The 10,451-nt window shown below is 42.3% G+C and overlaps 1 pseudogene across 1 annotated transcript; it reads right to left on the bottom strand.

The window, feature by feature from the left end:
• Nucleotides 1-3,010: 3,010 nt before the first annotated feature.
• LOC308513677 (large ribosomal subunit protein uL22-like) lies at nt 3,011-3,578 on the bottom strand (annotated as a pseudogene). The gene has a single exon. The product of its transcript is annotated as a large ribosomal subunit protein uL22-like (transcript).
• Nucleotides 3,579-10,451: the final 6,873 nt, after the last annotated feature.

The following is a 10,451-nucleotide window of genomic DNA, read 5'->3' as shown; positions in this document are numbered from 1 at the left end:
CTGTTTTGTATGCCATTTCACATATACATGCCCTGAAACCCTGAACTCATTTTCAAAGCTTCCATTTCCTCTTCACTTGGTTTTTAACTCCACACTGCCATCAGTTTTGTTCTGGCCATGCCACTGGTCTGCTTAGAACGTTCTCTTGGTTCTCCATTGTCTTTAGAATCAAAACTTATGACATAGAAAACCCTTAAAAGCTGGCCTCTCCGCTTTGTCCCCTCCTCCTGCACTGGATGCAGTGTTCATGCAGACTTTGATAGGCACTGCTGGAGTGCTCTGCGGGATGCATGCACTGGTTAATACTGCTCCTATCCCAGAGCCGATAGCCCTCAGCCCCTGCCCACACTTAGTGCTACCAAGCTTGCTTATTTTGCTAGTCTAATTGGTGTAAAATGATGAATGAATGAATGAGGTGTGATGCTTTTTGTTTTTTCCTCTGCTAATTGCTCGTTCACAATGTTTGCCCATCTTCTATTGGAGCACCCATCATTGTTCCTTACTGGTTTGTATTAGCTTCTTCTCAGTATTAGATATTGCAAAAATCTTCTCTTGGACCTAAGACTATATCCATAGTGTCCTTTATTGAAGAGAAATTCCCAGCTTTGCTGTATGTATATTAATACATCTTTTGCTTGAATGTGCTTTGGGAAGTTTAATACTCATGCTTCAAGATTGCTCTACTATAATCTCCTCTGTGAAATTAGTCATCACCTCTTCTAGGATCCTGAAAGACTTCATACTTATTTTATTTTATCCCCTTTAAAGAATTCCTTTAGATGTACTGTCATGTTTTCTGAAGTCTGATCTCTGGTCATTATTTATCCTTGAATCCCCAGCACAGTCTGACTCATGGTAGTTCGGTGGTGGTAGAATGAATAAATTATTCTACCATTTCAGTGGCCATGTCCTTGTCTATGTTGAATTCCAGTAAGTCATTTCCTCTTACCCCTACAGTGCCTTAGCAAAGAACCTTCTGCTCCCGTGGTCTCTTCTGCCCATAGTTATTCGGAGTTGGGTCTCAGGCAGAATGAATCCTTTAGCATCAGATGATGGCCCCAAGAGTTTCGGAAGCATAGGGCAGCCATTGAGGGTCACATATATTGATCTTCAAGGAGTGGGAATGGACTGCAGAGAGAAGAGAACAAGAACCTTTGGGGGCAAGGGGAGAGAGATTGGTTTTTCCTTCATTCTTGACAGGTTTTCTGCATTGAGCCCTCATGGATGTCATAAGGTACCTCTATGTTCCTTTATCTAGAGAAAACTTGAGTAGGTTTCTCTTCTTTATAAGCAACGTTGCCTAATAGTAACTTGTTCAATAAATATTTATTATAGCTCAGGCATCTTTTTATTCTTTTAATAGCCACACAAAAGTGGACTCAGATTTAACTTGTCATCTACTGATCTCTTTTTATTCTTCTTTTTTCCCCCCCCAAAAATATTTTTATTTCAGAGAGGAAAGGAAAAGGAGAGAGAGATAGAAACATTAATGATGAGAGAGAATCATTGGCTGCCTCCTGCACTCCACCTACTGAGGATCAAGTCTATAATCTGGGCATGTTCCCTGACCAGGAATTGAACCCTGACCTCCTGGTTCATAGTTGATGCTCAACTGCTGAGCCATGCCAGCCAGGCTCTTTTTATTCTTTAAGTGGGCACTGCCATGCTTACTGTGACTGAATTAATGTAATGTGACTCATTACAATTTGATTCATCTTTTTTAATTAACAACATTGATCATATATATTGCCATGTAAACTGTTACTGTCTAAGATGACATTAATTATACTTTATATTTATAGTTGGCATCTAAATTTTTTCAGATGAGAATGGAAAACTCAGATATGTAATTTGGTGCCTTGGCGGAAGGACTCCCCCCAAAAATATTTGGATGTTGCTTCTATTTTATTAAAAACCTAATGAAACCTCTCTAAATCAGTCCTCTATGATTTCACTTTGTAGTAGTTCATGCAGTAACTGAGTTGAGTAAATGTTTTTACTTTAAAATATTTTATTGTGTAATAAAACACAGACAACAAAACCTACACAAAACAAATATATAGTTTAATAAGAAATTAATTAACCTTGTAATTACTACCCAGGTCAAGGAATAGAACTTTGCCACACACTCCAGAAGCCACTCACAATCACAATCACAACCCACTTGAGGTTAAAGTTTGATTATATAGGTGACAAAAGGTTTAGGTAACAATAGTGCAAATAATTTCAAAGAGAATGGTTCCTTAAATCAGACTATTTTTAAAATTTTCATCAGAGGAATACTGTTTTATCCATTATGTAAGGACGCTTGAAACATATCCTATATAATAAAGAGGTAATATGCAAATTGACCCTCACACCCTCACAAGATGGCTGCGAATTTGTGCACGGGTGGGGTCCCTCTGCGTGGCCTGCAGGGATCAGGCTGAAACCGGCAGTCCAATGCCACCTGCAGCTCCTACCTGCCACTCCCACTCATCCCAGCCCCACTGTTCCTACCGCAGGCTCGCACCCTATCAGCCCCAATCGGGAGAGGCTCGCTCTGCTGCAGCAGCGCTCACCAGCCATGAGCCCTGCGTCTGGCACCCTCCCAAGGGGAGTGGCCTGTGACATCAGACTGAAACTGACTCTCCGATATCCCCCGAGGGGTCCTGGATTGTGAGAGGGTGCAGGCCAGGCTGAGGGACCCCACCAGTGCATGATCGGGCAAAGGAGGGACTGCAGGAGGGACCGCAGGAGGGTTCCGGGGCATGTCTGGTCCATCTTGCTTAGTCCTGATCAGCCAGACCCCAGCAGCAAGCTAACCTACTGGTGGGAGCATCTGCCCCCTGGTGGTCAATGCACGTCATAGCGACTGGTTGACGAGTTGACTGTCTGCCCCCTGTGGTCAGTGCACATCATAGCGAGTGGTTGAGCAGCCTTAGCATATCATTAGCATATTACGCTTTGATTGATTGTTCAGTTGTTCTGCCATTCGGTCTATTTGCATGTTACCTTTTATTATATACGATTATTTTATGCTATATAGTTTTGGGGCTATAAGTTTTTGTTCTTTCAGTTTCTTCTGGGATATATTTTCATTCTGTGCAGCCTCTTCTTCTGGCTTAGGAACAATCTTCTCTTTTTCAGTAAGAATCCTTCCCATGTGGCAGGGAGAGCCTATGTGTGGGTTCATTACCCATGAGCTCTGTGGGTTCTGCGCTGCATCTTGGGAGCTCTGTTCACCTGGATGTGCTCAATGACCAGGAAACCCACGTCTACACCCTTAAGTTCAGCTTTACTCTCTGCATTGTTAAGTATGGGCAGCAAAAACTCAGCACTCTTTTTGGGTCACCGACCCTGCGTCCAGCCCCACTGTTTGGCCTGGTTACACCCACCAACTCCACCATTGTAAGGACGAACGGCATACATTGCTTCTGTAAAGTGACATCCTTCAGATACTTGGTGGCTTTTCAGATATGCATACTCTTAATGGCCTGGGCAGTTTCACGAATATTCTTAAAGTGAACACAAAGATCTGAACTTCTTAATTTGCATGATTTTGTGGGGTTTCCTGGGTCAAGTGAATAGCAAACCATTTTCAGAGGTTACCCCAAGCCATTTATGGGAAAAGAGTTATATCAGACTAATTTTTAGCACCTAAATTTTTAAAAAATCTTATTTACAGTAAAAAATTATTATAATATTAGAATAATCACTACTCGATATAGATTATTTTGTACTTTCTACAGATAGATGATAGACAGACATGTATACAGTTTTATTCTAATATCCTAAAAAAATATATATATATACTTTTAATATGTCACCCTCGCTACACTCCTCCCAAGTGTTAATTTAACAAACAAGGAAGCCAAAGATCAAAGATAAATAAATTTGCTCAAGGACAGAGCTAGAATTGAAATCAAGCTGATTTGCCTAACACCCCTTTCCATTATATCCTGCTATGATAGTTCTAAGTGGTTCTTATTTGTTCATTAAAACAGGTTTGCCATACTTCATGCATGGTACTGTATGTTATCGGAAGTAAGAAACTTCATATTTTTTAAATTATACAAATATTTCACTCCCAAGAATGGCCTTCTTTCTTGATTCATCTTAGTAATACCTCTCTTAATTTTAGCATAAATTAGATAGACTGGCTCAAAGAGAGTATACAACAATAACAACTCTATGGAATACATATTCTATCAGGCACCAGGTTAACCAGTTAATGTGGTGAATTTCATTTAACCCTGAAAATAGTTCTTTGAGGTGGGAGTTATTATCTCCACTTTGCATAGGAGGGCACAAAGCCCGCTGGTAAGAAAAGGAGCTGGGATGTAAACAGATCTTTCTCTGGCCACAGCCCTGCTGTTAGCCCCCCCAATACAGGCCCTCAGGACACACCTACTCACTTCAGGTTCACTGAGCCACACTGATGGTCTCTGAACTGCAGGATCCTTTTTATTTTATTTTTAACTTGCATATTCTTGAGTCACTAAACTGAAATTGTGGCAAAAAGAGGTACTAGATGAAGCGAATGAACACACCCCAAGACCTGTATGTGCTCCTAAGGCTGTCTCTTGGCTTTCTTTCCCTGATTTGTAATATGTCAGGATAAGTGTTTTGGAGGAAACACTAGTTTTCATCGAATCATCAATAGAAAGACCTGGTGGCTGTAGTTTCTGTAACTTACAAAATGGATGCACAGGAGAAGAGGGACTGAAACCTTCATGTCATGCTTATTAATTACTGTGGATATTTTAAAAAACATCAGAGAGTATTATGGCAGAATGGAAATGAAAAAATAACATTTCCTGTATGAACTGATTTTAAATTTAGTTTGCTAGGCAATTTCTGTAAACCAGCCTATCACTGTAAAAGGGCCTGTCTTCTTCGTTTTCAAAGTCATAATTTAAATGACAACCAAATATGTTAAGTGGCTTTTGTGAACTGGCTACAGTCTTTGCACGCCCAGACATGCCTGGGACAAAGTGTACTTTATAAATTATGGGTAATCAAATGAATACAAAGGGGAAAAAAAGAGTCCTCTATATTTGAGTGTTTGGCAGTTATACTTTCAAAATATTGTAAGGAAAACTTACTTGCTGCCATTTGCTTGACTTTTATCTCAAAGGGACTTGAATAAGGCATGCTATATTATTTCCTAGCAATAATGTTGACATTATTCTCAACTGGAAACAATGCTTGAACCTCCTAATCATTCCGTTTGCGAGAGAGAGAGAAATAGAATGGAAAGGATCTCAAGAGAAAAAGTAATTCTGGTTTTCAACATTGAGCCTCTCCCGTAATTTCTCTGTGCCCATATTTCCACCTGAAAAATGGAGATAGTATCAATGAAGGTTTTTAAAATGTAGTTGAAGTGAGTGATAATTATGTTTAGATGACTTGATTCATGTGCTTTTTAAGTTCTCCTAAGCTAGCTGCTTTTCCTGGGACTGCAGAGAAAGCTAAAGAATACATACTCTAGTGGCCTGGAGGGATTAGGGACTCCATTTATGTTTGACTTTGCAATTTAGAACTCTTAAAAATATAAATTGGTTACCACAGTGAAAGAATATTGAACACCACCCCCACCCACCAAAGGTCTTGACATTGCCTTCCAGGGTGCTCAGCTGATTTGTCATTTAGAATCTGACCACCCCTGGGGTAAAGGCAGTCTTATTCCTATTTAACAGATGAACAAATTGAGACCTAGTAAGATTAATGACAAGCTCAAATTCACACAGATACAGCACAAATCAAAACAGGCTGGAACTTAAGTTTCAAATTCTGTGTTCTATCAACTAAATTGTTACCTCAAATTTTATGTTCACTTCTTAGGAGAAAGATGAACTATATCCTTTGGATTGGCCAAAAATGACAAGTAAAAGATTATTTGGATCATGAAATGACTTCCCTCCATTCGGAATTGTTTAAACTAAATTGAAAAAGGAAACGTCAAGCTTCAGTCAAAACTGTCAGCTAGCAGAACAATTTAAGTGTCTACATTTGTCATATGTTGGTTAATACATTCAGCTCAAATTTCTCCACAGCTTTAATTAAGGACTAGCATTTCTAAAAATTTTATAATCCTTTTAAAGCATATTAGATTTGCCAGGGTCCTTTTTTTTTTTTTTAATAAACAAAGAAAGGGTATATTTTACAAGTATTAAGTTAGCATACGTAAGAATTATTATAAATTCTATTTCACCATAGCAATGGGCCAGAAGCCATTAAGTAAGGCACCTAAGAAGTAGCCAAAAGCATCCAGCACCTTAAGTAAATTAGACTGCAACTAAATAAGCAAATGTTTGAGTAATTAAGTTTCCAAACACCTGTATTCATTTATAAATGATAGATAAGTGAAAATCTGTCCTTGGACTGGTGTTTCTGAAACTCAGCCTCCACTCCTCTTCAGAAAACATCACAGGTCTTGAAGACGAAAAGAGAAAGCTAACTCTGATGAGCAAAGTCTTAAGGAAGAAAAGGAGCAACTCCTTTCCCCAAAAGATTTGCTGATAAAAGTCTCCACTGTGGGAAGCCACCTATTGTCTTCACTTGCAGAGAGGTGTGGATAAGGAACCAGAAGGCTGTGACCCTTGAAGCCCTGGCAAAGGTCAGGGCTGTGCACCCACTGTTACTCCAGACAATGGTAGCTGAAGCAACTTCCCCATTTATTATTATATAAATCCTTGCTGATGGGCTAGTCTGCCTGTTACTGGAAATTGCCTGCCTAAGGGATATGGGTGTATCTCAAACCAATAAAAGGTTGGTGAGGCCTGAGTACCAGGGGAAGTCCTTCCCCTTGAGTTGGACTTGCCCGCCTGGCCCCCCAATGTTTCCAAATTATTATTTCTTGTCTTGTCTCTTTCACTTGCGTGTGGCCCCTCTTCCAGATCCTGAACCCTGAACCCTGTGGGATGTTGGGGGAACAAACATAAACTTTACACACTCCACAGCCCCCAAAGGGTGCATGTATAGTTCGTCTGCAATTAGCCAGGCCAGCATCCCCTCTCATGTTCTGGACTGTTGACATATTTCCTCAGTCGAAGTTGGTTTCCAATCAACATTTTATTAATTGATATTTGCTGATATGCAAAACAGTAATGACTTGTTAGATTTTGCTTGTTTCTCCCCATCTGGTCATTCATTATGCCCAGAGTTTGCTTAAGTGAGTTTCCTTCTGTTATCACGTCCCTTTTGCCCAAAGAACTTCTTTTAGTGTTTCTTGTACTGAAAGATCTGCTGCTGATAAAGCCTTTCAATTATAATGTCTCTGAAAGTATTTCATGTATCTAAATATACTTGTAATAGCTACTTTAAAGTCCTTGTCTGCTAATTCAATATCTGGGTCATTTTGGAGTCAGTTTATATCAACTATTTTTTCTCTTGACTATGGACCACATTGTCTCATTTCTTTTAACTGTGAATCATTTTACTGTTTTTCTCATTTCTGTAACTTTTCACTGTACATTGGACACTGTGGATGGTATGGTGTAGAGAGTCTAGAGTCTATCTTTCTCTGAAATTGTTTTTTGGCAGGACTCAAACTGTCTCACCTATGGTAGGCCGTGACTGAAAACTCTGCTTAGTTCTTTCAGGTTTTTTAGCTAGTTGTTTCTGCCAGGTTCCTAAGAGTCTCTGTATATTCATAGTATAGGGTCAGCCAGGGACTTGTCAGAATTTATATGCAGATTTTGGGGTTCCCCCTCCTGTGGTTCACTTCTTTCTGTGATGTTCCTCCACATGTTCCAGTCCCTCTAGAAGCCCTGAACTCTGTCCTATTCTCAAACCAATTTCACTATAGCTTTCTACCTGAGTTCTAGCTACTCTCAACTGGTAGACTTAGAAATACCTTCAGACAAAAAAAATAAAAACATAATCACAAATCTCAGGTAGTGCAGTCCCCTCTTTCAAGGATCAACCTCCTTCTGTTGTCTGCTTATGGTCACTGATAGTTTTTTTATGTTTTGTTCTGAATTCATAATCATTATCTGTGAGTCTGATATGATTACTTTTCTGTTACCAGAAGCAGAACCTACAAATACTTTTCAAAAACATAAAAATAAAACAACGGTTCTATAAATTATTAGAAGTAAATTAATTAATTCAATAAGTATTCACCAACCATTTACTTTGGTCTAGTTACTTTGCCAATACTAGGTGACAGAAAGCATTTAGGTAGGATTTATATTAGGTTGTAGTAAACTTGAATAGACCTGGATTTTTAAACTTCAGACACTTGCAATCCCTTAAAAAAATGAATACAGTAAATATACATTTACTTATTCTGTCAAATTTTACACTTCATGGTACATTTTTTGAAAAAATTCAGATTTCTGAAGCCAAAAACATTTGCAGTCGATAATACAGTTGGTTGCATTGAAAAATCTCCACTTTCTTCAGCTAGTTTGAAATTTGTCAAAACATCTATACTAATAAAAGCCTAGATGGTCCTTGCACCCTCACGCAATGCCCTCATGTTGTCACAAGATGGCCACCAGAGGAGGGCAGTTGTGGGAGATCAGGACGGCAGGGGAGGGCAGTTGGGGGCAACCAGGACTGCAAGGGAGGGCAGTTGGAGGCAATTGGGCCAGCAGGGGAGGGCAGTTGGGAGCCATTGGGCCGGCAGGGGAGGGAAGTTGGGGGCCATTGGGCCAGCAGGGGAGTGCAGTTAGGGGGTGATCAGGCTGCAGGCAGAAGCGGTTAGGGGCAATTAGGTAGGCAGGCAGGCGAGCGGTCAGGAGTTAGCAGTCCTGGATTGTGAGAGGGATGTCCCAGATTGGAGAGGGTGCAGGCCGGGCTGAGGGACACCCCGCCTCCACCCCCACCCCCGTGCATGAATTTTGTGCACTGTGCCTCTAGTTTACATATATAAAACCCTAAGTTACCAGTTTGACTGGTCGCTATGACACACACTGACCACCAGGGGGCAGATGCTCAATGCAGGAGCTGCCCCCTGGTGGTCAGTGCACTCCCACAGCGGGAGCACTGCTCAGCTAACCGACAGCCAGGCTCACAGCTGGCAAGCACAGCTGCGGTGGCGCTAGCCTCTCCTGCCTCCATGGCAGCACTACCAAGAGGCTATGGCGACAGGTGCAGTGGGGCAGGATGAGCAGGAGCAGTGTAGCGCCTGGCTGGGGCTTGGGCTCCTCCCTGGCTGCCTGCCGCTTGGTGCCCTACTACATCCCTCGGGCATGAAACCAGCAGTCTGACATTCCCGAAGGGTCCTGGGTTGTGAAAGGGCGCAGGCCAGGCTGAGGGACCCCACTGCCGGAAGCCAGTCCATCCTTGCTGCTTGGCACAGTTGTTGCAGGGAAGAAACATCTGCACAGCATATGTTTCAAGGGACCTGGGGTATATGGTATACTGTTCTTAATATGTTTTCTCCCCTTCTTAGCACCATGTGTTTTAACCAAGGTCACCTCTCTGAGAAAGGTTGTTTCCCCAGGTAGGGATTTTTCCATGAAGTTAGGGAGGGAATAAAACCCCTTAACTAAGTGCCAGGCAGGTAGTTAATCACTTTAACTACGAACAATCACGCTTAAGCTACATAATCTTTACTCACTGGAATGGAGATAAGAAACGCCCTAACCTTTGAAATAGAAATTGATAGGATTAAAATCAAATGGTATAAATACAGATGTAACAAGACAATAAAAGACAGAACTTGGCTGGAGATCCTGGCTAGAGATCCTGGCTAGAGATCCTGGCTAGGCTGCTGATCAACTGAACGCTGTCTCCGTGTCATTCCTTCTTCGCCGACTCCATCCACACCTGGACCCCTGGACCTGCTGGGGCTGGACCCCAACACCCTACTGGTGCAAAAATCTGTGCACCAGGCCCCTAGTCCTAGCTAATAAAGAGTGAATATGCAAATTGACCCTCACATCATCACAAAGATGGCGGTGCCCACAGCCAATGAGGGAATATGCTAATTGACTTCCACACCCTCAAAGAAGGCGGTGCCCAGTCCCCTCAACCCTGCCAGAGTGGCAGGCATGCGGCAAGGCCAGGCCCACTCTCAGGTGAGCCTAGCCACTCCATGTGCCTGCCTCCGAACACCCCCAGTCCCCTCAGCCCCCCAGCCACCTAGGGCTGGCCCGAGGCGCAGGCAAGCCTCGGATGGCAACTGCCCAGCCGCCCAGGGCCGCCCGAGGATCAGGTAACCAGGGCCGGCCGAGGCTTGCGCTGCAGGAAGTGGCAGCAGCAGAGGTGTGATGGGGCATCACCTTCCCTTGATCACTGGGTCGCTTCCCTCCCCTGAGGGCTCCCGGATGGTGAGGGGGGCAGGCCGGGCTGAGGGACCCCCCCCTCCAGTGCATGAATTTTCATGCACTGGGCCTCTAGTTGTTAAATAAAATCCCTGGAATGGAGGTCTTTTTCAAGAACATCTGGAACTAGTAAACAATAAAAATAAAAGAAGTGAACACAACACAGTGCTCTTTCAGTATCAAATCTGGGGC

This window comes from Myotis nattereri (genome assembly GCF_964212035.1).
Source record: "Myotis nattereri genome assembly, chromosome: 2".
Classification (NCBI taxonomy): domain Eukaryota; kingdom Metazoa; phylum Chordata; class Mammalia; order Chiroptera; family Vespertilionidae; genus Myotis; species Myotis nattereri.
This window is presented reverse-complemented; position numbering and strand designations above follow the sequence as displayed.